Genomic DNA, 25,995 nt, shown 5'->3' with positions numbered 1-25,995 from the left:
TTGTTAATGGCACCCCAAACATGGCAAGCAGATGTGGCAAAACACGCAAAAATGCACAAAACTCAATGCAGGAAAAAAAAAGATTCTATTTACACCGGAACGTTCCATCAGAAGATGCGTTTTTGCGTGCATTCATGTACCGCATAGAAAATGCACGTCACGTTACAATCCCATTGTCAATGGCAGGTGTGCGTTTTTCTGCATGGCAAAATGCGTTGTAAACAAAACGCGTAAAAGCTCAACGCTCATAAAAATGCCAGAACGTCATTGGTCAGTTTGTTGTGTGTAAACCCGCCGTACACGCCGCGCACGAAACCCCCTCATTCCCGTGAGGATCGGTGGGGGGAGGGGGGTCTTCCTGCAGTGAGTTGCATTGCGCATCATTCCATACGATCAAATTGTCCCCCAGAAGATGAACGCCGACTTCCCGTAGAAAGTCGTATTCCGGAGCGCGGCGGTTCTGCATGGCGCTGCGCAGAGAATTAACATGCAGCTGTTCTCTCCGCTCCTCATCCCCAAATCTCTTCCATCCGGCGCTGCAAATAAATTCTCCGCTTAATGTAAAGTATGGAAATGATCCGTTATAAAGGCGAGGATCCCGAGGCGAACATTCCGCGTCTGTGCACATTACTCGCTCCGCAGGACCACCGCGTCTCCGGATTTATGTATAATGATCCCCCCCCCACCCCCCACACCGCCACATCTGCCAACCCAGCAGAAAACAAGTCCGCCAATCTTCACTCTGCAAAGTGAGCGAATGAAGGATATGGGAGTGAGATCCCATCCCGATCCGTGTATGATATAAATCCCTGTATACCAGATCCCGGGAAAGATCTCATCCTGGTCCATGTATGATAATACAGCGCCTGGAAAAAGTATTCATACCCCTTGAAATTCCCCACATTTTGTTACAACCAAAAACATAAATGTATTTTATTGGGATTTTATGTGATAGACCAACACAAAGTGTCACATAATTGTGAAGTGGAAGGAAAATGATAAATGATACAAATAAATATGTGAAAAGTGTGGGGGGAGGGGCATTTGTATGGCGCCCCCCGGAGTCAATACTTTGTAGAACCCCCTTTCTCTACAAGTCTTTTTGGGGATGTCTCTACCAGCTTTGCACATCTAGAGAGGACATTTCTGCCCATTCTTCTTTGTAAAATATCTCAAGCTCTGTCAGATTGGATGGAGAGCGTCTGTGAACAGCAATTTTCAAGTCTTGCCACAGATTCTCAATGTGATTTAGGTCTGGACTGTGACTGGGCCATTCTAACACATGAATATGCTTTGATCTAAACCATTCCATTGTAGCTCTGGCTGGATGTTTCGGGTCGTTGTCCTGCTGGAAGGTGAACCTCCGCCCCCCCCCCAGTCTCAAGTCTTTTGTAGACTCTAATACCGCGTACACACGACCAGAATTTCTGGCAGACTATCTGAACGAACGGACTTGCCTACATACGACCGGACATTCTGGCAGGCTAGGTCCGCCGGTCTTCCCGACGGACTTTCGACGGAGTTACGGCGGACTTCCAAATGAACGGACTTGCCCACACATGGACTAAAGTCCGTTCATTTTGAACGTGACTCGGGTACAACATGACTAAAAAGGGAAGTCAATCTCGCCGCTTTTATCGGCGAGATTGACACCTTGCAAGCCCCGTTACAGAGCATACCAGGCCCTCAGGTCTGGTATGGATTTTAAGGGGAACCATACGCCGTAAAAAACGGCGCGGTAGTCCCCCCAAAATCCATACCAGACCCATATCCGAGCAAGGCCGGTCAGGAAAGGGGGTGGAGACGAGCGAGCAGACCCCCCCTCCTGAACCGTACCAGGCCGCATGCCCTCAACATGGGGGGGTGGGTGCTTTGGGGGAGGGGGCGCCCTGCGGCCCCCCCCCCACCCCAAAGCACCTTGTCCCCATATTGATGAGGACAAGGGCCTCTTCCCGACAACCCTAGCCGTTGGTTGTCGGGGTCAGCGGGTGGGGGGCTTATCGGAATCCAGGAGCCCCCTTTAATAAGGGGGCCCCCAGATCCCGGCCCCCCGCCCTATGTGAATGAGTATGGGGTACATCGTACCCCTACCTATTCACCTGGGGGAAAAAAAGTGTCAATAAAAAACACACTACACAGGTTTTTAAAGTAGTTTATTAGACAGCTCTGGGGGTCTCTTCCGACTTCTACGCTCTCTTCGGCCTCTTCTCCGGTGTCTGGTTCTTCTCCCGCTCTTCGGCCTCTTCTCCCGGTGTCGTCACAGTCCTGGGGCCTGCCTATATAAGTCATTGCACACCGCTCACACAGCATTACAGCGGGAGAGAGCGTCATGTCAACATCGGAAGAAGAGAAGAGGGAAGAAGACAACGGAGAAGACCGGGCCACTGCTAGCAAAAGAGCAGAAGATAGCAGAGGAGCCTGGCACAAGAACCGGACACCAGGAGAAGAGGCCGAAGAGCGGGAGAAGAACCGGACACCGGGAGAAGAGGCCGAAGAGCGGGAGAAGAACTGGACACCACTTATTAAAGGGGGCTCCCGTATTCCGATAAGCCCCCCACCCACAGACCCCGACAACCAACGGCCAGGGTTGTCGGGAAGAGGCCCTTGTCCTCATCAACATGGGGACAAGGTGCTTTGGGGTGGGGGGGCCTCAGGGTGCCCCCCTCCCCAAAAGCACCCACCCCCCCATGTTGAGGGCATGCGGCATGGTACGGTTCAGGAGGGGGGGGGGGGCGCTCGCTCGTCCCCACCCCCCTTTCCTGACCGGCCGGGCTGCGCGGATTTTGGGGGGACTGTTATGGTATGGATTTTGGGGGGACCCCTACGTTTTTTCGGCGTAGGGGGTTCCCCTTAAAATCCATACCAGACGACATTGTCACCTCTTTCTCGCGCTCGCTGCAATAGGAAAATGTGTTTTTCCTATTGCAGCAAGCGCGAGATTATACCCTGTCGCCGAGAACCAGAGTGATAGGATCTCGCTGGAAACATTCTCGCGGGCAGGTGCTGTAGCTGCCCTTGCGTCGTATTTGGTCCGTCGGACCAGCATACAGACGGACGGGCTTCCCGATAGGAACTGGGTCCGGCGGAGTTCCGGCGGAAAGAATTGATGCATGTTTCAAATCTAAAGTCCGTCAGAAGTCCAATGAAGCCCACACACGGGCGGATTGTCCACCGGACCAGTCTGGTGGAAAAGTCTGCTCGTATGTACACTGCATTACAGGTTTTCTTCTAAGATTGTCCTATATTTGTCTCCATCCATCTTCCCATCAACTCTGACCAGCTTCCCTGTCCCTGCTGAAGAAAAGCATCCCCACCACATGATGCTGCCACCACCATGTTTCACGGTGGGGATGGTGTGTTCAGGGTGATGTGCAGTGTTAGTTTTCCCCACACATAGCGTTTGCTTTTAGGCTAAAAAGTTGAATTTTGGTCTCCTCTGACCAGATCACCTTCTTCCACATGTTTGCTGTGTCCTCCACATGGCTTCTCACAAACTACAAACAGGACTTCTTATGACTTTCTTTCACCAATGTCTTTCTTCTTGTCACTCTTCCATAAAGGGCAGATTTGTGGAGAACACGACTAATAGTTGTCCTGTGGACAGATTCTCCCACCTGAGCTGTGGATCTCTGCAGCTCCTCCAGAGTTACCATGGACCTCTTGGCTCTTCTCTGATGAATGCTCTCCTTGCCCGGCCGGTCAGTTTAGGTGGACGGCCATGTCTTGGTAGGTTTGCAGTTGTGCCATACTCTTTCCATTTTCCGATGATGGATTGAACAGAGCTCCGTGAGATGTTCAAAGCTTGGGAGATTTTTTTATAACCTAACCCTGCTTTATACTTCTCCACAACTTTATCCCTGACCTGTCTGGTGTGTTCCTTGGCCTTCATGATGCTGTTTGTTCACTAAGGTCCTCTTACAATCCTCTGAGGGCTTCACAGAACAGCTGTATTTATACTGAGATTAAATGACACACAGGTGGACTCTATTTACTAATTAGGTGACTTCTGAAGGAAATTGTTTCCACTAGATTTTTCATGTTTTTGTTTGTAACATGACAAAATGTGGGAAATGTCCAGGGGTATGAATAGTTTTTCCAGGCACTGTAGATCCCATATATGGTATACAGTGTGGTCAGAGGACTCTGAGTGATGATTGGAGGCTCTGAGCTTCGCCTGTAAGAAAAAATTCACATAATTGGTCAGAGAGAACTTACTGAACGAGTCACATTCCAGTAATTCCAACCTGTGTGAGCTCATCTTACCCAGATCAAATTCACCCAGATCACAGAGATCCCATTCACCCAGATCAAAGGGATCACATTCACCTAGATCACAGAGATCACATTCACCCAGATCACAGAGATCACATTCACCAAGATCACAGCAATCACATTCACCTAGATCACAGCAATCACATTCACCCAGATCACAGTGATCACATTCACCGAGATCACATTCTCCCAGATCACAGGGATCACATTCTCCCAGATCACAGAGATCACATTCACCCACATCACAGAAATCACATTCACCCAGATCACAGTGATCACATTCACCCAGATCACAGAGATCACATTCACCCAGATCACTGGAATCACATTCACCCACATCACAGATCACATTCACCCAGATCACAGAAATCACATTCACCCAGATCACAGAAATCACATTCACCCTGATTACAGCAATCACACAGATCACATTTACCTATATCACAGGGATCACATTCACCCAGATCAAATGGATCACATTCACACAGATCACATTCACCCCGATCACATGGATCACATTCTCACATTCACCCAAATCACAGGAATCTATGCTGGGTGAGCACTATGTATGGAGGCTGGTTGGGTTGAGCACTATGTATGGAGGCTGGTTGGGTTGAGCACTATGTATGGAGGCTGGTTGGGTTAAGCACTATGTATGGAGGCTGGTTGGGTTGAGCACTAGGTATGGAGGCTGGTTGGGTTGAGCACTATGTATGGAGGCTGGTTGGGTTGAGCACTATGTATGGAGGCTTGTTGGGTGGAGCACTATGTATGGAGGTTGGCTGGGTGGAGCACTATGTATGGAGGCTGGTTGGGTTAAGCACTATGTATGGAGGCTGGCTGGGTGGAGCACTATGTATGGAGGCTTGTTGGGTGGAGCACTATGTATGGAGGCTTGTTGGGTGGAGCACTATGTATGGAGGCTGTTTGGGTTAAGCACTTTGTATGGAGGCTGGCTGGGTGGAGCACTATGTATGGAGGCTGGTAGGGTTGAGCACTATGTATGGAGGCTGTTTGGGTTAAGCACTATGTATGGAGGCTGGTAGGGTTGAGCACTATGTATGGAGGCTGGCTGGGTGGAGCACTATGTATGGAGGTTGGCTGGGTGGAGCACTATATATGAAGGCCGGTTGGGTTGAGCACTATGTATGGAGGCTGGTTGGGTTGAGCACTATGTATGGAGGCTGGCTGGGTGGAGCACTATGTATGGAGGTTGGCTGGGTGGAGCACTATGTATGGAGGTTGGCTGGGTGGAGCACTATGTATGAAGGCTGGTTGGGCTGAGCACTATGTATGGAGGCTGGTTGGGTTGTGCACTATGTATGGAGGCTGGCTGGGTGAAGCACTATGTATGGAAGCTGGTTGGGTTAGGCACTATGTATGGAGGCTGGTAGGGTTGAGCACTATGTATGGAGGCTGGCTGGGTGGAGCACTATGTATGGAGGTTGGCTGGGTGGAGCACTATATATGAAGGCCAGTTGGGTTGAGCACTATGTATGGAGGCTGGTTGGGTTGAGCACTATGTATGGAGGCTGGCTGGGTGAAGCACTATGTATGGAGGCTGGTTGGGTTAAGCACTATGTATGAAGGCTGGCTGGGTTGAGCACTATGTATGGAGGCTGGCTGGGTTGAGCACTATGTATGGAGGCTGGTTGGGTTGAGCACTATGTATGGAGGCTGGTTGGGTTGAGCACTATGTATGGAGGCTGGCTGGGTGGAGCACTATGTATGGAGGTTGGCTGGGTGGAGCACTATGTATGAAGGCTGGTTGGGTTGAGCACTATGTATGGAGGCTGGTTGGGTGGAGCACTATGTATGGAGGCTGGTTGGGTTGAGCACTATGTATGGAGGCTGGTTGGGTTAAGCACTATGTATGGAGGCTGGCTGGGTTGAGCACTATGTATAGAGGCTGGTTGGGTTGAGCACTTTGTATGGAGGCTGGCTGGGTTGAGCACTATGTATGGAGGCTGGTTGGGTTGAGCACTATGTATGGAGGCTGGTTGGGTTGAGCACTATGTATGGAGGCTGGCTGGGTTGAGCACTATGTATAGAGGCTGGTTGGGTTGAGCACTATGTATGGAGGCTGGTTGGGTTGAGCACTATGTATGGAGGTTGGTTGGGTTGAGCACTTTGTATGGAGGCTGGTTGGGTTGAGCACTATGTATGGAGGCTGGTTGGGTTGAGCACTATGTATGGAGGCTGGTTGGGTGGAGCACTCTGTATGGAGGCTGGCTGGGTTGAGCACTATGTATGGAGGCTGTTTGGGTGGAGCACTATGAATGGAGGCTGTTTGGGTGGAGCACTATGAATGAAGGCTGTTTGGGTGGAGCACTATGAATGGAGGCTGGTTGGGTTGAGAAATATGTATGGAGGCTGGTTGGGTTGAGCACTATGTATGGAGGCTTGTTGGGTGGAGCACTATGTATGGAGGTTGGCTGGGTGGAGCACTATGTATGGAGGCTGGTTGGGTTAAGCACTATGTATGGAGGCTGGCTGGGTGGAGCACTATGTATGGAGGCTTGTTGGGTGGAGCACTATGTATGGAGGCTTGTTGGGTGGAGCACTATGTATGGAGGTTGGCTGGGTGGAGCACTATGTATGGAGGCTGGTTGGGTTAAGCACTATGTATGGAGGCTGGCTGGGTGGAGCACTATGTATGGAGGCTGGCTGGGTGGAGCACTATGTATGGAGGCTGGTTGGGTTGAGCACTATGTATGGAGGCGGTTTGGGTTAAGCACTTTGTATGGAGCCTGGTTGGGTGGAGCACTATGTATGGAGGCTGGTTGGGTTGAGCACTATGTATGGAGGCTGGTTGGGTGGAGCACTATGTATGGAGGCTGGTTGGGTTGAGCACTATGTATGGAGGCTGGCTGGGTGGAGCACTATGTATGGAGGTTGGCTGGGTGGAGCACTATGTATGAAGGCTGGTTGGGTTGAGCACTATGTATGGAGGCTGGTTGGGTTGTGCACTATGTATGGAGGCTGGCTGGGTGAAGCACTATGTATGGAAGCTGGTTGGGTTAAGCACTATGTATGGAGGCTGGTAGGGTTGAGCACTATGTATGGAGGCTGGCTGGGTGGAGCACTATGTATGGAGGTTGGCTGGGTGGAGCACTATATATGAAGGCCGGTTGGGTTGAGCACTATATATGGAGGCTGGTTGGGTTGAGCACTATGTATGGAGGCTGGCTGGGTGAAGCACTATGTATGAAGGCTGGCTGGGTTGAGCACTTTGTATGGAGGCTGGCTGGGTTGAGCACTTTGTATGGAGGCTGGCTGGGTTGAGCACTTTGTATGGAGGCTGGCTGGGTTGAGCAATATGTATGGAGGCTGGTTGGGTTGAGCACTATGTATGGAGGCTGGTTGGGTTGAGAACTATGTATGGAGGCTGGCTGGGTGGAGCACTATGTATGGAGGTTGGCTGGGTGGAGCACTATGTATGAAGGCTGGTTGGGTTGAGCACTATGTATGGAGGCTGGTTGGGTGGAGCACTATGTATGGAGGCTGGTTGGGTTGAGCACTATGTATGGAGGCTGGTTGGGTTGAGCACTATGTATAGAGGCTGGTTGGGTTGAGCACTATGTATGGAGGCTGGTTGGGTTGAGCACTATGTATGGAGGTTGGTTGGGTTGAGCACTTTGTATGGAGGCTGGTTGGGTTGAGCACTATGTATGGAGGCTGGTTGGGTTGAGCACTATGTATGGAGGCTGGTTGGGTTGAGCACTATGTATGGAGGCTGGTTGGGTGGAGCACTCTGTATGGAGGCTGGCTGGGTTGAGCACTATGTATGGAGGCTGTTTGGGTGGAGCACTATGAATGGAGGCTGTTTGGGTGGAGCACTGTGAATGGAGGCTGTTTGGGTGGAGCACTATGAATGGAGGCTGGTTGGGTTGAGAAATATGTATGGAGGCTGGCTGGGTGGAGCACTATGTATGGAGGTTGGCTGGGTGGAGCACTATGTATGGAGGCTGGTTGGGTTGAGCACTATGTATGGAGGCTGGCTGGGTGGAGCACTATGTATGGAGGCTGGTTGGGTTGAGCACTATGTATGGAGGCTGGTTGGGTTGAGCACTATGTATGGAGGCTGGTTGGGTTAAGCACTATGTATGGAGGCTGGCTGGGTGGAGCACTATGTATGGAGGCTGGCTGGGTGGAGCACTATGTATGGAGGCTGGTTGGGTTGAGCACTATGTATGGAGGCGGTTTGGGTTAAGCACTTTGTATGGAGCCTGGTTGGGTGGAGCACTATGTATGGAGGCTGGTTGGGTTGAGCACTATGTATGGAGGCTGGTTGGGTGGAGCACTATGTATGGAGGCTGGTTGGGTTGAGCACTATGTATGGAGGCTGGCTGGGTGGAGCACTATGTATGGAGGTTGGCTGGGTGGAGCACTATGTATGAAGGCTGGTTGGGTTGAGCACTATGTATGGAGGCTGGTTGGGTTGTGCACTATGTATGGAGGCTGGCTGGGTGAAGCACTATGTATGGAAGCTGGTTGGGTTAAGCACTATGTATGGAGGCTGGTAGGGTTGAGCACTATGTATGGAGGCTGGCTGGGTGGAGCACTATGTATGGAGGTTGGCTGGGTGGAGCACTATATATGAAGGCCGGTTGGGTTGAGCACTATATATGGAGGCTGGTTGGGTTGAGCACTATGTATGGAGGCTGGCTGGGTGAAGCACTATGTATGAAGGCTGGCTGGGTTGAGCACTTTGTATGGAGGCTGGCTGGGTTGAGCACTTTGTATGGAGGCTGGCTGGGTTGAGCACTTTGTATGGAGGCTGGCTGGGTTGAGCAATATGTATGGAGGCTGGTTGGGTTGAGCACTATGTATGGAGGCTGGTTGGGTTGAGAACTATGTATGGAGGCTGGCTGGGTGGAGCACTATGTATGGAGGTTGGCTGGGTGGAGCACTATGTATGAAGGCTGGTTGGGTTGAGCACTATGTATGGAGGCTGGTTGGGTGGAGCACTATGTATGGAGGCTGGTTGGGTTGAGCACTATGTATGGAGGCTGGTTGGGTTGAGCACTATGTATAGAGGCTGGTTGGGTTGAGCACTATGTATGGAGGCTGGTTGGGTTGAGCACTATGTATGGAGGTTGGTTGGGTTGAGCACTTTGTATGGAGGCTGGTTGGGTTGAGCACTATGTATGGAGGCTGGTTGGGTTGAGCACTATGTATGGAGGCTGGTTGGGTTGAGCACTATGTATGGAGGCTGGTTGGGTGGAGCACTCTGTATGGAGGCTGGCTGGGTTGAGCACTATGTATGGAGGCTGTTTGGGTGGAGCACTATGAATGGAGGCTGTTTGGGTGGAGCACTGTGAATGGAGGCTGTTTGGGTGGAGCACTATGAATGGAGGCTGGTTGGGTTGAGAAATATGTATGGAGGCTGGCTGGGTGGAGCACTATGTATGGAGGTTGGCTGGGTGGAGCACTATGTATGGAGGCTGGTTGGGTTGAGCACTATGTATGGAGGCTGGTTGGGTGGAGCACTCTGTATGGAGGCTGGCTGGGTTGAGCACTATGTATGGAGGCTGTTTGGGTGGAGCACTATGAATGGAGGCTGTTTGGGTGGAGCACTATGAATGGAGGCTGTTTGGGTGGAGCACTATGAATGGAGGCTGGTTGGGTTGAGAAATATGTATGGAGGCTGGCTGGGTGGAGCACTATGTATGGAGGTTGGCTGGGTGGAGCACTATGTATGGAGGCTGGTTGGGTTGAGCACTATGTATGGAGGCTGGTTGGGTTGAGCACTATGTATGGAGGCTGGTTGGGTTGAGCACTATGTATGGAGGCTGTTTGGGTGGAGCACTATGTATGGAGGCTGTTTGGGTGGAGCACTATGAATGGAGGCTGGCTGGGTGGAGCACTATGTATGGAGGTTGGCTGGGTGGAGCACTATGTATGGAGGCTGGTTGGGTTGAGCACTATGTATGGAGGCTGGTTGGGTTGAGCACTATGTATGGAGGCTGTTTGGGTGGAGCACTATGTATGGAGGCTGTTTGGGTGGAGCACTATGAATGGAGGCTGGTTGGGTTGAGAAATATGTATGGAGGTTGGCTGGGTGGAGCACTATGTATGGAGGCTGGTTGGGTTGAGCACTATGTATGGAGGCTGGTTGGGTTGAGCACTATGTATGGAGGCTGTTTGGGTGGAGCACTATGAATGGAGGCTGTTTGGGTGGAGCACTATGTATGGAGGCTGGTTGGGTTGAGCACTATGTATGGAGGCTGGTTGGGTTGAGAAATATGTATGGAGGCTGGTTGGGTTGAGCACTATGTATGGAGGCTGGCTGGGTGGAGCACTATGAATGGAGGCTGTTTGGGTGGAGCACTATGAATGGAGGCTGGTTGGGTTGAGAAGTATGTATGGAGGCTGGTTGGGTTGAGCACTATGTATGGAGGCTGGCTGGGTGGAGCACTATGAATGGAGGCTGTTTGGGTGGAGCACTATGAATGGAGGCTGGTTGGGTTGAGAAATATGTATGGAGGCTGGCTGGGTGGAGCACTATGTATGGAGGTTGGCTGGGTGGAGCACTATGTATGGAGGCTGGTTGGGTTGAGCACTATGTATGGAGGCTGGTTGGGTTGAGCACTATGTATGGAGGCTGGTTGGGTTGAGCACTATGTATGGAGGCTGTTTGGGTGGAGCACTATGAATGGAGGCTGTTTGGGTGGAGCACTATGAATGGAGGCTGTTTGGGTGGAGCACTATGAATGGAGGCTGGTTGGGTTGAGAAATATGTATGGAGGTTGGCTGGGTGGAGCACTATGTATGGAGGCTGGTTGGGTTGAGCACTATGTATGGAGGCTGGTTGGGTTGAGCACTATGTATGGAGGCTGGTTGGGTTGAGCACTATGTATGGAGGCTGGTTGGGTTGAGCACTATGTATGGAGGTTGGTTGGGTTGAGCACTATGTATGGAGGCTGGTTGGGTGGAGCACTCTGTATGGAGTCTGGCTGGGTTGAGCACTATGTATGGAGGCTGGTTGGGTTGAGCACTATGTATGGAGGCTGTTTGGGTGGAGCACTATGAATGGAGGCTGTTTGGGTGGAGCACTATGAATGGAGGCTGTTTGGGTGGAGCACTATGTATGGAGGCTGGTTGGGTTGAGCACTATGTATGGAGGCTGGTTGGGTTGAGAAATATGTATGGAGGCTGGTTGGGTTAAGCACTATGTATGGAGGCTGGCTGGGTGGAGCACTATGAATGGAGGCTGTTTGGGTGGAGCACTATGAATGGAGGCTGGTTGGGTTGAGAAGTATGTATGGAGGCTGGTTGGGTTGAGCACTATGTATGGAGGCTGGCTGGGTGGAGCACTATGAATGGAGGCTGTTTGGGTGGAGCACTATGAATGGAGGCTGGTTGGGTTGAGAAGTATGTATGGAGGCTGGTTGGGTTGAGCACTATGTATGGAGGCCATGCTGGTACTTGTAGTTCCTCTGTGGCTGAGAAAAAATGGAGACTGCTTTGCGTATTGCCTGACTGTCATGCTGATCTACTGGCTTCAGTCCTCTCACTGACCCAGAACAGGTATGTTGTGACTTCACTTGCTGCATGCTTGTCCTGGGTCAGGGACTAGAACGTGTAGAAGGTAGAGACAGCCAGGTAAGTGGCATCTTCAGAATGAGGATGGTTATGGACATCTATATTTTCGGCTTCCCTGTAAAGTGCACCTGTCATTGGAGCAATCTGGGGGGACCTGGAAGAACCGTACAGCACAGGAGAGTTAGAATTCATTATCTCTGTACTTAGATTGGATCTACTGAAGCCAGAGGATCGGCATGACAGCCAGGCAGTTGGCATTTCCAGAATTAGAGGGCAGCGGCTGCATCCTCCATATTTAACCCTCTGAAGATCCAGGTGTCAGCTCAGAGCCCTCTGGTGGGTGAAGAGTTAAGGTCACCTGTCTGCCTCCAGGTGTGACTGGCTGGGAGTCACATGACTGACCTTGGCATTCCATCGTCCTGGCAGGGGGCCACCGAGGGCCGCCATGCGTGCCAAGAGGAAGCCGAGAGCTGCCGACTTTCCACAATGATGTGTTCTGTTCCTCCAGCACGTTCCACTCACCTTCCAGAAAGATGTGCGGTGATGATGTCAGCGACACGGCGCAGGTCATGTGACCACCCCTGGCAACCTGCCGCCATCAGATCATCCGAGTCCTACAGGAAATCTCATGCAAATAATAATCTGTGTCCCCGCAGCGGAAGATCAGATCCTTCGCAGTGCCTTTGTAATCTGTAAATTCGGCGATGTTTCCACATGAGTCAGTATGAAGACAGATGAGGATTCCTATTGTCTGTGGGGTCGTTTTCATACAATCGCCAGACATGTCACCAAACCAGGCCGGGCCCCCACCAGCACCGGCTGTGCACAGATTGGCCGACATTTCATGACGCTGGGCCGCCACTCCCGGTGCAGCCATTTTGCATCGCTCCCACCTGTCCCTGATTTGGAGGGAGTGTCTCTGATTTGGAGGGAGTGTCACTGATTTGGAGGGAGTGTCTCTGATTTGGAGGGAGTGTCTCTGATTTGGAGGGAGTGTCCCTGATTTGGAGGGAGTGTCTCTGATTTGGAGGGAGTGTCTCTGATTTGGAGGGAGTGTCTCTGATTTGGAGAGAGTGTCCCTGATTTGGAGGGAGTGTCTCTGATTTGGAGGGAGTGTCTCTGATTTGGAGGGAGTGTCCCTGATTTGGAGGGAGTGTCTCTGATTTGGAGGGAGTGTCTCTGATTTGGAGGGAGTGTCTCTGATTTGGAGAGAGTGTCCCTGATTTGGAGGGAGTGTCTCTGATTTGGAGGGAGTGTCTCTGATTTGGAGGGAGTGTCCCTGATTTGGAGGGAGTGTCTCTGATTTGGAGGGAGTGTCTCTGATTTGGAGGGAGTGTCCCTGATTTGGAGGGAGTGTCTCTGATTTGGAGGGAGTGTCCCTGATTTGGAGGGAGTGTCTCTGATTTGGAGAGAGTGTCCCTGATTTGGAGGGAGTGTCTCTGATTTGGAGGGAGTGTCTCTGATTTGGAGGGAGTGTCCCTGATTTGGAGGGAGTGTCTCTGATTTGGAGGGAGTGTCTCTGATTTGGAGGGAGTGTCCCTGATTTGGAGGGAGTGTCTCTGATTTGGAGGGAGTGTCCCTGATTTGGAAGGACTGTCCCTGATTTGGAGAGAGTGTCCCTGATTTGGAAGGACTGTCCCTGATTTGGAGTGAGTGTGCCTTATTTCAAAGGACTGTCCCTTATTTGGAAGGACTGTCCCTGATTTGGAAGGACTGTCCCTGATTTGGAGGGAGTGTCACTGATTTGGAGGGACAGTCCCTGATTTGGAGGGGACGTTCCCTGATTTGAAGGGAGTGTCCCTGATTTGGAGGGAGTGTCCCTGATTTGGAGGGACAGTCCCTGATTTGGAGGGAGTGTCCTTGATTTGGAGGGATTGTCCTTGATTTGGGAGGACTGTCCCTGATTTGGAGAGAGTGTCCCTGATTTGGAGGGAGTGTCCCTGATTTGGAGGGGACGTTCCCTGATTTGGAGGGACAGTCCCTGATTTGGAGGGAGTGTCCCTTATTTCGAAGGACTGTCCCTTATTTGGAAGGACTGTCCCTGATTTGGAGGGAGTGTCCCTGATTTGGAGGGAGTGTCCCTGATTTGGAGGGGACGTTCCCTGATTTGGAGGGACAGTCCCTGATTTGGAGGGGACGTTCCCTGATTTGGAGGGATTGTCCCTGATTTGGAGGGAGTGTCCTTGATTTGGAGGGGACGTTCCCTGATTTGGAGGGACAGTCCCTGATTTGGAGGGACAGTCCCTGATTTGGAGGGGACGTTCCCTGATTTGGAGGGACAGTCCCTGATTTGGAGGGGACGTTCCCTGATTTGAAGGGAGTGTCCCTGATTTGGAGGGAGTGTCCCTGATTTGGAGGGACAGTCCCTGATTTGGAGGGAGTGTCCTTGATTTGGAGGGATTGTCCTTGATTTGGGAGGACTGTCCCTGATTTGGAGAGAGTGTCCCTGATTTGGAGGGAGTGTCCCTGATTTGGAGGGAGTGTCCCTGATTTGGAGGGACAGTCCCTGATTTGGAGGGGACGTTCCCTGATTTGGAGGGACAGTCCCTGATTTGGAGGGAGTGTCCCTTATTTCGAAGGACTGTCCCTTATTTGGAAGGACTGTCCCTGATTTGGAGGGAGTGTCCCTGATTTGGAGGGGACGTTCCCTGATTTGGAGGGGACGTTCCCTGATTTGGAGGGATTGTCCCTGATTTGGAGGGAGTGTCCCTGATTTGGAGGGGACAGTCCCTGATTTGGAGGGATTGTCCCTGATTTGGAGGGGACAGTCCCTGATTTGGAGGGACAGTCCCTGATTTGGAGGGGACGTTCCCTGATTTGGAGGGGACGTTCCCTGATTTGGAGGGATTGTCCCTGATTTGGAGGGAGTGTCCCTGATTTGGAGGGGACAGTCCCTGATTTGGAGGGATTGTCCCTGATTTGGAGGGGACAGTCCCTGATTTGGAGGGGACGTTCCCTGATTTGGAGGGGACGTTCCCTGATTTGGAGGGGACGTTCCCTGATTTGGAGGGATTGTCCCTGATTTGGAGGGAGTGTCCCTGATTTGGAGGGGACAGTCCCTGATTTGGAGGGACAGTCCCTGATTTGGAGGGGACGTTCCCTGATTTGGAGGGATTGTCCCTGATTTGGAGGGAGTGTCCCTGATTTGGAGGGGACGTTCCCTGATTTGGAGGGAGTGTCCCTGATTTGGAGGGGACGTTCCCTGATTTGGAAGGACTGTCCCTGATTTGAAACAAAGTCCCTCTGTCCCTCTTTCCTCCTCATTGGTCCCTCATGTTGATAAACATTTCATCCCATTTCTACATAAAGGAATATAAGAGGTCCAATGAGAGCTGAGTTTGTATAAAGTGATGCCAACATCCTTAATGAAAATAGAACAGAATGAACAGTGCACTGGATGTACACGGGGTCGCTTCTTAGGATTTGAATGGCAAAATAATATAAAGAGTATAGAGAGTAGATTGTATAAAATGCATGTAAGTGCCAATTTTATTTCATTGTAGAAAAAATATGAAAAATACAGTTATACAATATACATGTTCACTTAAAATACACACATCAAAATGTAGAAGGTAGATATATCAGCCCGGTGCTTACAACCCTCAGCCTGAGTGGTTTAACCACTTCAATACCGGGGGGCACTTAGACACCTTCCGGGAGCCCAGGCCAATTTTCAGCTTTCAGCGCTGTCGCAGTTTGAATGACAATTACGCGGTCATACAACACTGTACACAAACTACATTTTTATCATTTTGTTCCCACAAATAGAGATTTCTTTTGGTGGTATTTCATCACCTCTGTGGTTTTTATTTTTTGCTAGACTGAAAATTTTGAAAAAAATAAAAGTTTTGCTTTTGTTTCTGTTAAAAAAATTTGTAAATAAGTAAGTTTTCTCTTTCACTGATGGGCACTGATACGGCGGCACCGATGAGGTGGCACCAATGAGCGGTCACTGACAATGGGCACTGATATGTGGCACTGATGGGCACTGGTAGGCGGCATTGATGGGTGGCACTGATATTCAGCACTGATGGGCATTGATAGGCGGCACTGATGGGCACTTATGGGTGGCACTGGTTGGCACTGGTTGGCACTGAAAGGCGGCACTGCTGGGCACTGATAGGCAGCACTGCTGGGCACTGATACATGGCACTGATGGGCACTGATATGCGGCACTGAGGGGCATCCCTGGTGGCACTGGCAGTGGTAGGCATTGGAGTCGGCACAGATTGGCATTTCCCTGGGGGTCTAGGGGCATACCTGGTGGTCCAGTGTGGCTGGTTTCCCTGGTGGTCCTGGGCGGCTTCCCTGGTGGTCCTGGGAGGGATCCGAGGGGGGGCTGTGCTGATAAACAATCAGCACAGACCCCCCCTGTCAGGAGAGCAGCCGATTGGCTCTCCTCTACTCGCGTCTGTCAGACACGAGTGAGGAAAAGCCGATTACCGGCTCTTTCTATTTACATCGTGATCAGCTGTGATTGGACACGGCTGATCACGTGGTAAAGAGTCTCCGTCAGAGACTCTTTACCTAGATCGGTGTTGTAGGATGTCAGACTGACACCCCGCAACAACGATCGCCGCGATGCACGCCCCCGGGGGTGGGCAGCGGCTCCATATTCCTGATCACGTGGCATGACGTCCGGTCAGGAATAACAAACCACTTTGCCGCCGTCATTTTGTAATAGGGAGGGCGGCAAGTGGTTGAAGGTGAAACGGATGAATTTACAGCACATATCCCGACACGTTTCAGAAATTAGTATGTATTATTCCTTCATCAAGGGACTTACAGTAGGGTGATCGAATCTTTATCTGTAATGTAAGTTTCAGAGTAATGAGATCGTATCATAATACATGAAACTACTGACAAGTATTTGGTCATCACAGAAATATTATAAAGTGTTCAGACTGGTTCTACTTCCATCAATCAGATTCATATGAATCAAATATGACAGAACAAAAACAGGAACCAGAGGCAGAGAACAGGCCGGCTAAGAGGTCCAGAGAAATATGGGATGGGCAGTTCTAGGTGTGGGACCGAACGCTGCAGCACATTCACAAGAGGCGCCCGATTAAAGTCTGCATAATCCAAATAGTAAAAGGAAGAAGGAACATGTGAATGAATCCCATATGCAGCTAGAGAAAACTACCAAACTGCAATATAGGGACATAGGGATACTAACATCCCATTGAGTCAATACAAATAGTAGTTAAGTTACCTTTTAGTTTTCACATATTCACTTGAGACGCAGACCTCGGGGCGGCAGTTCCACAACTGACAGGTGCCCAGTGAGCGTCCGCGTCTCAAATAGCGCGTCCGATCCGGCTGCAGCCAATCAGTGTTCACCCCAATTAGTCAGCTGCATGAGTAGCAGCCGTGAGTGGAGCTCAGAGCATCTCCCTCACGCGCCCTGAAGGGCGTGATGACGTCACCGCGTCACCGGCGGGTATGAGATCCCCACATATACGGCGAACCAGATGTGGGGACACAAGAAAAGCTCCTCCGCGCACAAAAGGCGCGGGGGGGGGGGGACAGGTAGCAAAGCACCGCCCACCAGCCACGTGCGAGTGGAGCTTACCCGCCGGGTGTGAGCAGACGAACGGCCCGCACTCCGCGAATTGCACCATCTAGTGGACAAAATGATGGTAGCCAGCCTGTTGTACAAAAATGTGTACAAATAAAGGGGAAGGAAGAACATCATACATCATGGTGACACTGGATACTATACAGGTTACAGAGTCAATGATTTACGAATTTGAGTATGACAAATGGAAAAAGAATACTGTAGATGGAAGCGGCATACAAAAATAATGAAATACTGAGTTCATTCACATGTCCTAAGATAGTCCGTACATAGGTTACACATCTCGTAGGACATATAGAAAAGGGAAGGACAGGCGAAAAGGCATAAAGGAGAGCCCCTATAAATTCAGCTCGCAGACCCCTGACCCCAAAACCAGGGAGAAATGCTCTAAAATTGAAGACCACCCCACGTTGAGGCCAGGTGGATGGTTAGCCCGTAGGTTGTGTATCCGCCTCAGTTCATACCGGAGGAGGCCTTTATTGGAATCGCCGCCTCTAGGGCTGAAGTGGATACGGTCAAGAGCTAAAAAATAGATCCCGGGAATAGATAGGGGATGAACTATGGCCACATGGCGGCCAATGGGTACATCGGGGTCGCGTTTGCGTATAGTGCCAAGGTGTTGGTATATTCTTTTCCAGAACTCATTGATTGTTTTGCCAACATAATAACACAAACCGCATTCACATGCCAACAGGTACAACTATTGCACGGGTTTTGCAGTTTACATAATGCTTCGGGGGGAAAAGTGTTGTCCATTAGGTAAAATGATGTTCTTACGTCTGTCCATATACTGGCAATACTGACACCCCCCCACATGTAAAGGCCCCCAATGTACATGAATCGCCTTCAAAGGGTCTGTACTCACTACTAACTAGTTTGTCACCTATAGATGGCGCTCTCCTAAAGGTGACGGCTGGAGAGCTGGGAACAAAGGGGGGCCAAGGTTTGATTCATTGTTAATAAATGCCAATATTTATTTAAAATACGTTTAACCTGCTTATGCTGTGATGATTCTTGTTGTTTCACCATTGGAAGGTTGTTTTTGTGTGTTTAGCAAGTCATGACGTGATTTGTTGCAGGGGCGGATCCAGGGGGGGGGGGGGGGGGGCAACAGGGCAATTGCCCCCTCTGAGAATGTGGGTAAGTGAGTGGGTGGGCAGGCGTTGCTGCGGGTGAGAGAGCCGGCGGGCGGCTCCGCGGCTGAGAGCACGGGCGGCTCCGGTGGGGAGAGACAGCGGGCGGCACTGTTGGTGAGCAGTGTGCGGCTCGGTGACAATGTGAGAGCGGCTGCTGGCCAATCAGGGAGCCGGCGGGCGGAGGAGCAGAGAGATAACATCATCTCTCACCGCCCAGCGCCCGCCCTGCAGTTCCGCCCTCACTGTGCAGTGAGCAGGCAGCCGCGGCAGCAGAGAGATTACATCATCTCTCTGCTGCTTGACTGGTAATGTGCTGCCTGACATGGGACACAGCAAAGACAATTATAGCAGGCAAGTGACAATCTACAATGTATGACATGGGAGGTGGCAAGTGACAATCTGCAACGTGTGGCATGGGAGGTGGCAAGTGACAATCTGCAACATGTGGCAAGTAACAATCCGCAACGTGTGGCATGGGAGGTGGCAAGTGACAATCTGCAACGTGTGGCATGGGAGGTGGCAAGTAACAATCTGCAACGTGTGGCATGGGAGTTGGCAAGTGACAATCTGCAACGTGTGGCATGGGAGGTGGCAAGTGACAATCTGCAACGTGTGGCATGGGAGGTGGCAAGTGACAATCTGCAACGTGTGGCATGGGAGGTGCAAGTGACAATCTGCAACGTGTGGCATGGGACGTGGCAAGTGACAATCTGCAACGTGTGGCATGGGAGGTGCAAGTGACAATCTGCAACGTGTGGCATGGGAGGTGGCAAGTAACAATCTGCAACGTGTGGCATGGGAGTTGGCAAGTGACAATCTGCAACGTGTGGCATGGGAGGTGGCAAGTGACAATCTGCAACGTGTGGCATGGGAGGTGGCAAGTGACAATCTGCAACGTGTGGCATGGGAGGTGCAAGTGACAATCTGCAACGTGTGGCATGGGACGTGGCAAGTGACAATCTGCAACGTGTGGCATGGGAGGTGCAAGTGACAATCTGCAACGTGTGGCATGGGAGGTGGCAAGTGACAATCTGCAACGTGTGGCATGGGAGGTGCAAGTGACAATCTGCAACGTGTGGCATGGGACGTGGCAAGTGACAATCTGCAACGTGTGGCATGGGAGGTGCAAGTGACAATCTGCAACGTGTGGCATGGGACGTGGCAAGTGACAATCTGCAACGTGTGGCATGGGACATGGCAAGTGACAATCTGCAACGTGTGGCATGGGACATGGCAAGTGACAATCTGCAACGTGTGGCATGGGAGGTGGCAAGTGACAATCTGCAACGTGTGGCATGGGACGTGGCAAGTGACAATCTGCAACGTGTGGCATGGGACGTGGCAAGTGACAATCTGCAACGTGTGGCATGGGAGGTGGCAAGTAACAATCCGCAACGTGTGGCATGGGAGGTGCAAGTGACAATCTGCAACGTGTGGCATGGGACGTGGCAAGTGACAATCTGCAACGTGTGGCATGGGAGGTGCAAGTGACAATCTGCAACGTGTGGCATGGGACATGGCAAGTGACAATCTGCAACGTGTGGCATGGGAGGTGGCAAGTGACAATCTGCAACGTGTGGCATGGGACGTGGCAAGTGACAATCTGCAACGTGTGGCATGGGACGTGGCAAGTGACAATCTGCAACGTGTGGCATGGGACATGGCAAGTGACAATCTGCAACGTGTGGCATGGGAGGTGCAAGTGACAATCTGCAATGTGTGGCATGGGACATGGCAAGTGACAATCTGCAACGTGTGGCATGGGACATGGCAAATAACAATCTGCAACGTGTGGCATGGGAGGTGGCAAGTGACAATCTGCAACGTGTGGCATGGAAGGTGGCAAGTGACACGCTCGGGGCTCCCACTGATTCTGCATTATGGTGAGTTGAACTATTTCATTTTTTATAACAATGTAATAATGCACTTCAATAATCCTGACACCATAACAACCATGGTGCCGTGATGATTGAAGCGCTAACACCAGCCATTTACCCGTTAAATTTACCCCCCAAAAAAAGTATTTTCTGGCAGTGCCCCTCCCGACACTAGGCTCTGGATCCGCCCCTGATTTGTTGAGGGCTCGTTTTTTGAGGCATGTATTTGAATATCCTCTTTCGAGGAGTCTATTTCTCAAGATATTGGCTTCAATTCTGAACCCAGTATCATCAGAGCAGTTACGGCGAGCTCTCAAATACTGACTGTAAGGTATGGAGGTACGGAGAGGCTTGGGGTGGAAGGTAGTTGCGTGGAGCAAAGAGTTGCCTGGTGTGGGCTCACCATAGAGATCACTAGACCGGCTCCCAACCAGGTAGTTTCTTTATAAGCACATCTAGGAACGTGATTTCACTGCGACTGTGAGCCATCGTACATTTTAAATTAAACTCCTTCCTATTGATTGAGTCCAGAAATTGATGTAGTAGGTCAATCGACCCATCCCAAAATAAGAAATATGTCATATGTCTCTGGTTCCTGTTTTTGTTCTGTCATATTTGATTCATATGAATCTGATTGATGGAAGTAGAACCAGTCTGAACACTTTATAATATTTCTGTGATGACCAAATACTTGTCAGTAGTTTCATGTATTATGATACGATCTCATTACTCTGAAACTTACATTACAGATAAAGATTTGATCACCCTACTGTAAATCCCTTGATGAAGGAATAATACATACTAATTTCTGAAACGTGTCGGGATATGTGCTGTAAATTCATCAGTTTGACCTTAAAGCGGTTGTATACCCGCTGAAATTTTTTTTTTTTTTTACCCCTGTAAAGCAGAAGGCATAATGAGCTAGTATGCACCGCATACTAGCTCATTATGAAATACTTACCTTAGAACGAGGCGTCGGTATCTTACCTGGTCCACGCCGAGGGAGCTGACATGTTGCCTCGGCGTGTCTTCCGGGTATCGCGGTTCCAGCGCTGTGAGTGGCTGGAGCCGCGATGTCATCACTCCCGCGCATGTGCGTGGGAGATTTCTTTCCCAGCAAGGTCCGGCAGTTGCCGGGCCTTCAGCTGAGAATCCCCTGTGCGCATGCGCCGCTGCAGTCAGCGGCTCATAGCAAGGGGAACATCTCCTAAACCGTACAGGTTTAGGAGATATTTTTTTTACCTACAGATAAGCCTTATTATATTATATAGCCTTATTATTTTTTCTACAATTAAATAAAATTGGCACTTACATGCATTTTATACAATCTACTCTCTATACTCTATATATTATTTTGCCATTAAAATCCTAAGGGGCGACCCCGTGTACATCCAGTGCACTGTTCATTCTGTTCAATATAAAGGAATAGTAAGTGGTAAAAAAAAAACACTTGTGGATTTAACTAATCTTTTTTTTTTTTTGTATAATTCTCCTTTAAGAGGGCGTGGCAGGGGCTGTGCCCTATAGGTGTCCCTCATTCCCATCTCAGAAAGTTGGGAGGTGTGGTTTTGTGTGACATCACAATGAGGCGGGATCAGTCTCATATGGATTGTCGAAAATGGTCAGAGTGGTGGGGGAGGGATCTGGTATGCCAGCCGTGCGGTAGGCTATTCCAGAAGATTTATCACCATCAGCTAAGTGGAGACCATCAAACCGACAATTCAATTCCCTCATATACCTGAATATGTAAGAGATTTCACAACGATTTACAATCTGATATCATCGTAAGAATAATAGGAATGGTCCATACTGATCAATGAAAGCCGATAAGGTCTATAATGATCTGCAATGATCTTCGAAGGTCTAAAATGGCCAATAAAAGTCTGTAATGGTCAGTAATAAAATCTATAGCAGTCTATAATGGTCTATATTGTTCTATAAAGTCTATATTGGTCTACAATGATCTATAATGGTCTATTAAAGACTATAAGGGTCTATAGTGGTCTCTGGTATATAATTATCTATGGTCTGTAATAGTCTCTACTCCTCTATAATGGTTTAGAAAGGTCTGCAAGGGTTTATGAAAGCCCATAACTACAGGAACCTTTTTCTTTCCATTGTACAGAACGGGAGGCGACTTGTCAGGCGACTAGGTCGCCTGACAAGTCGTCCCTGTGTGAACCGAGTCTAAAGGTCTATTTTGTTTTATAAAGTCTATATTGGTCTACAATGATCTATAATGGTCTATGGAGGTCTAAAATGGTCTATAAAAGTCTATAATGGTCTTTAATTGTCTCCACTGCTCTTTAACGGTCTATAATCTATATCGATATATACTGGTCTATAAAAGTCTATAAAGGTCTATAATGATCTATTTGGGTCTATAATGAAATAAAAATCTGTACTGACCTATTATATATACACCCCATGGCGTTGGGTGTCTCAGCTTTGTTCTGACACTGAGAAAACCGCTCCATAATCACTCCGGGGCCCCCCAGGACTCATGACCCCACGCTCTAGTGGCCCTCAGAGTTTAGAGCAGAAGGTAGAATAGAAGAGGAGAAGAGCCCAGGAGGGACCTCAGCAGGTCCAATGAAGGTCCTTCATAGAAGGTGGAGAAGAGGGGCACAGGAAGATCTGGAGTTGCAGCATCAGAATAGTGGAGTCACCATGGCAGGAGTATATGGATCACAAGACTGGCTGGGCAGAATTACACGTTTTCCCAGGTAGAACCATTTGCACATTATATATATATATATATATATATATATATATATATATACACACACACACTGTATATACAGTATCTGTCTGTTCAGCTGCCTGGTGGAGGTTCTGCAGATCATGTGTGTCTAAATCCAGATATTCTGATTATTGGGGGACAGAACAATATAATGGGCGGTGTGTCCGTGACACCTGTGCTGTACAGGAGCTCTTGTCTCATTGGACGGTGGACTGTCTGGTCTTATATGGACATTTTGTCCTATGAGAGACCTTTGGATAAAAACAAGAATGTTAAATATTGTAATTGCTGGAGAGACGCACCCAGCGCCATAAATCAGCTTTACTCAGCAATTCACTGAACAGTAACCGACTGACCTCTGCCTGTATATACATCCAACACACCTTCTCTGTATACCTGTATATACATCCAACACACCTTCACTGTATACCTGTATATACATCTAACACACCTTCACTGTATACCTGTATATACATCCAACACACCTTCACTGTATACCTGTATATACATCCAACACACCTTCACTGTATACCTGTATATACATCAAATACATCAAACACACCTTCTCTGTATACCTGTATATACATCCAACACAGGTTCATTGTATACCTGGATATACATCCAACACACCTTTACTGTATACCTGTATATACATCCAACATACCTTCACTGTATACCTGTATATACATCAAACACACCTTCACTGTATACCTGTATATACATCTAACACACCTTCACTGTATACCTGTATATACATCCAACACACCTTCACTGTATACCTGTATATACATCCAACACACCTTTACTGTATACCTGTATATACATCCAACACACCTTCACTGTATACCTGTATATACATCAAACACACCTTCACTGTATACCTGTATATACATCCAACACACCTTCACTGTATACCTGTATATACATCCAACACACCTTCACTGTATACCTGTATATACATCCAACACACCTTCACTGTATACCTGTATATACATCCAACACACCTTCACTGTATACCTGTATATACATCCAACACACCTTCACTGTATACCTGTATATACATCCAACACACCTTTACTGTATACCTGTATATACATCAAACACACTTCATTGTATACCTGTATATACATCCAACACACCTTCACTGTATACCTGTATATACATCAAACACACTTCATTGTATACCTGTATATACATCCAACACACCTTCATTGTATACCTGTATATACATCAAACACACTTCATTGTATACCTGTATATACATCCAACACACCTTTACTGTATACCTGTATATACATCCAACACACCTTCACTGTATACCTGTATATACATCCAACACACCTTCACTGTATACCTGTATATACATCCAACACACCTTCTCTGTATACCTGTATATACATCCAACACACCTTCACTGTATACCTGTATATACATCCAACACACCTTCATTGTATACCTGTATATACATCAAACACACTTCATTGTATACCTGTATATACATCCAACACACCTTCACTGTATATCTGTATATACATCAAACACACTTCATTGTATACCTGTATATACATCCAACATACCTTCACTGTATATCTGTATATACATCAAACACACTTCATTGTATACCTGTATATACATCCAACACACCTTCATTGTATACCTGTATATACATCCAACACACCTTCTCTGTATACCTGTATATACATCCAACACACCTTCACTGTATACCTGTATATACATCCAACACACCTTCACTGTATACCTGTATATACATCCAACATACCTCTGTATACCTGTATATACATCCAACACACCTTTGCTGTATACCTGACACCTCTCTCTGTATTGGGGACGGGTGAGGACACCTCTCTCTGTATTGGGGACAGGTGGGGACACCTCTCTCTGTATTGGGGACAGGTGAGGACACCTCTCTCTGTATTGGGGACAGGTGATTACACCTCTCTCTGTATTGGGGACAGGTGATTACACCTCTCTCTGTATTGGGGACAGGTGGGGACACCTCTCTCTGTATTGGGGACGGGTGAGGACACCTCTCTCTGTATTGGGGACAGGTGGGGACACCTCTCTCTGTATTGGGGACGGGTGAGGACACCTCTCTCTGTATTGGGGACGGGTGAGGACACCTCTCTCTGTATTGGGGACGGGTGAGGACACCTCTCTCTGTATTGGGGACAGGTGAGGACACCTCTCTCTGTATTGGGGACAGGTGAGGACACCTCTCTCTGTATTGGGGACAGGTGAGGACACCTCTCTCTGTATTGGGGACAGGTGAGGACACCTCTCTCTGTATTGGGGACAGGTGGGGACACCTCTCTCTGTATTGGGGACAGGTGAGGACACCTCTCTCTGTATTGGGTACAGATGAGGACACCTCTCTCTGTATTGGGGACAGGTGGGGACGCCTTTCTCTGTATTGGGGACAGGTGAGGACACCTCTCTCTGTATTGGGGACAGGTGAGGACACCTCTCTCTGTATTGGGGACAGGTGAGTGAGGGCACCTCTCTCTGTATTAGGGACGGGTGAGGACACCTCTCTCTGTATTGGGGACAGGTGAGGACACCTCTCTCTGTATTGGGGACAGGTGAGGACACCTCTCTCTGTATTGGGGACAGGTGAGGACACCTCTCTCTGTATTGGGGACAGGTGAGGACACCTCTCTCTGTATTGGGGACAGGTGAGGACACCTCTCTCTGTATTGGGGACAGGTGAGGACACCTCTCTCTGTATTGGGGACAGGTAAGGACGCCTTTCTCTGTATTGGGGACAGGTGAGGACACCTCTCTCTGTATTGGGGACAGGTGAGGACACCTCTCTCTGTA

This window comes from Aquarana catesbeiana, linkage group LG11 (genome assembly GCF_042186555.1).
Source record: "Aquarana catesbeiana isolate 2022-GZ linkage group LG11, ASM4218655v1, whole genome shotgun sequence".
In the NCBI taxonomy this organism is placed as follows: Eukaryota; Metazoa; Chordata; class Amphibia; order Anura; family Ranidae; genus Aquarana; species Aquarana catesbeiana.
The sequence above is the reverse complement of the archived record's forward strand: the minus strand, read 5'-3'. Positions refer to the sequence as shown.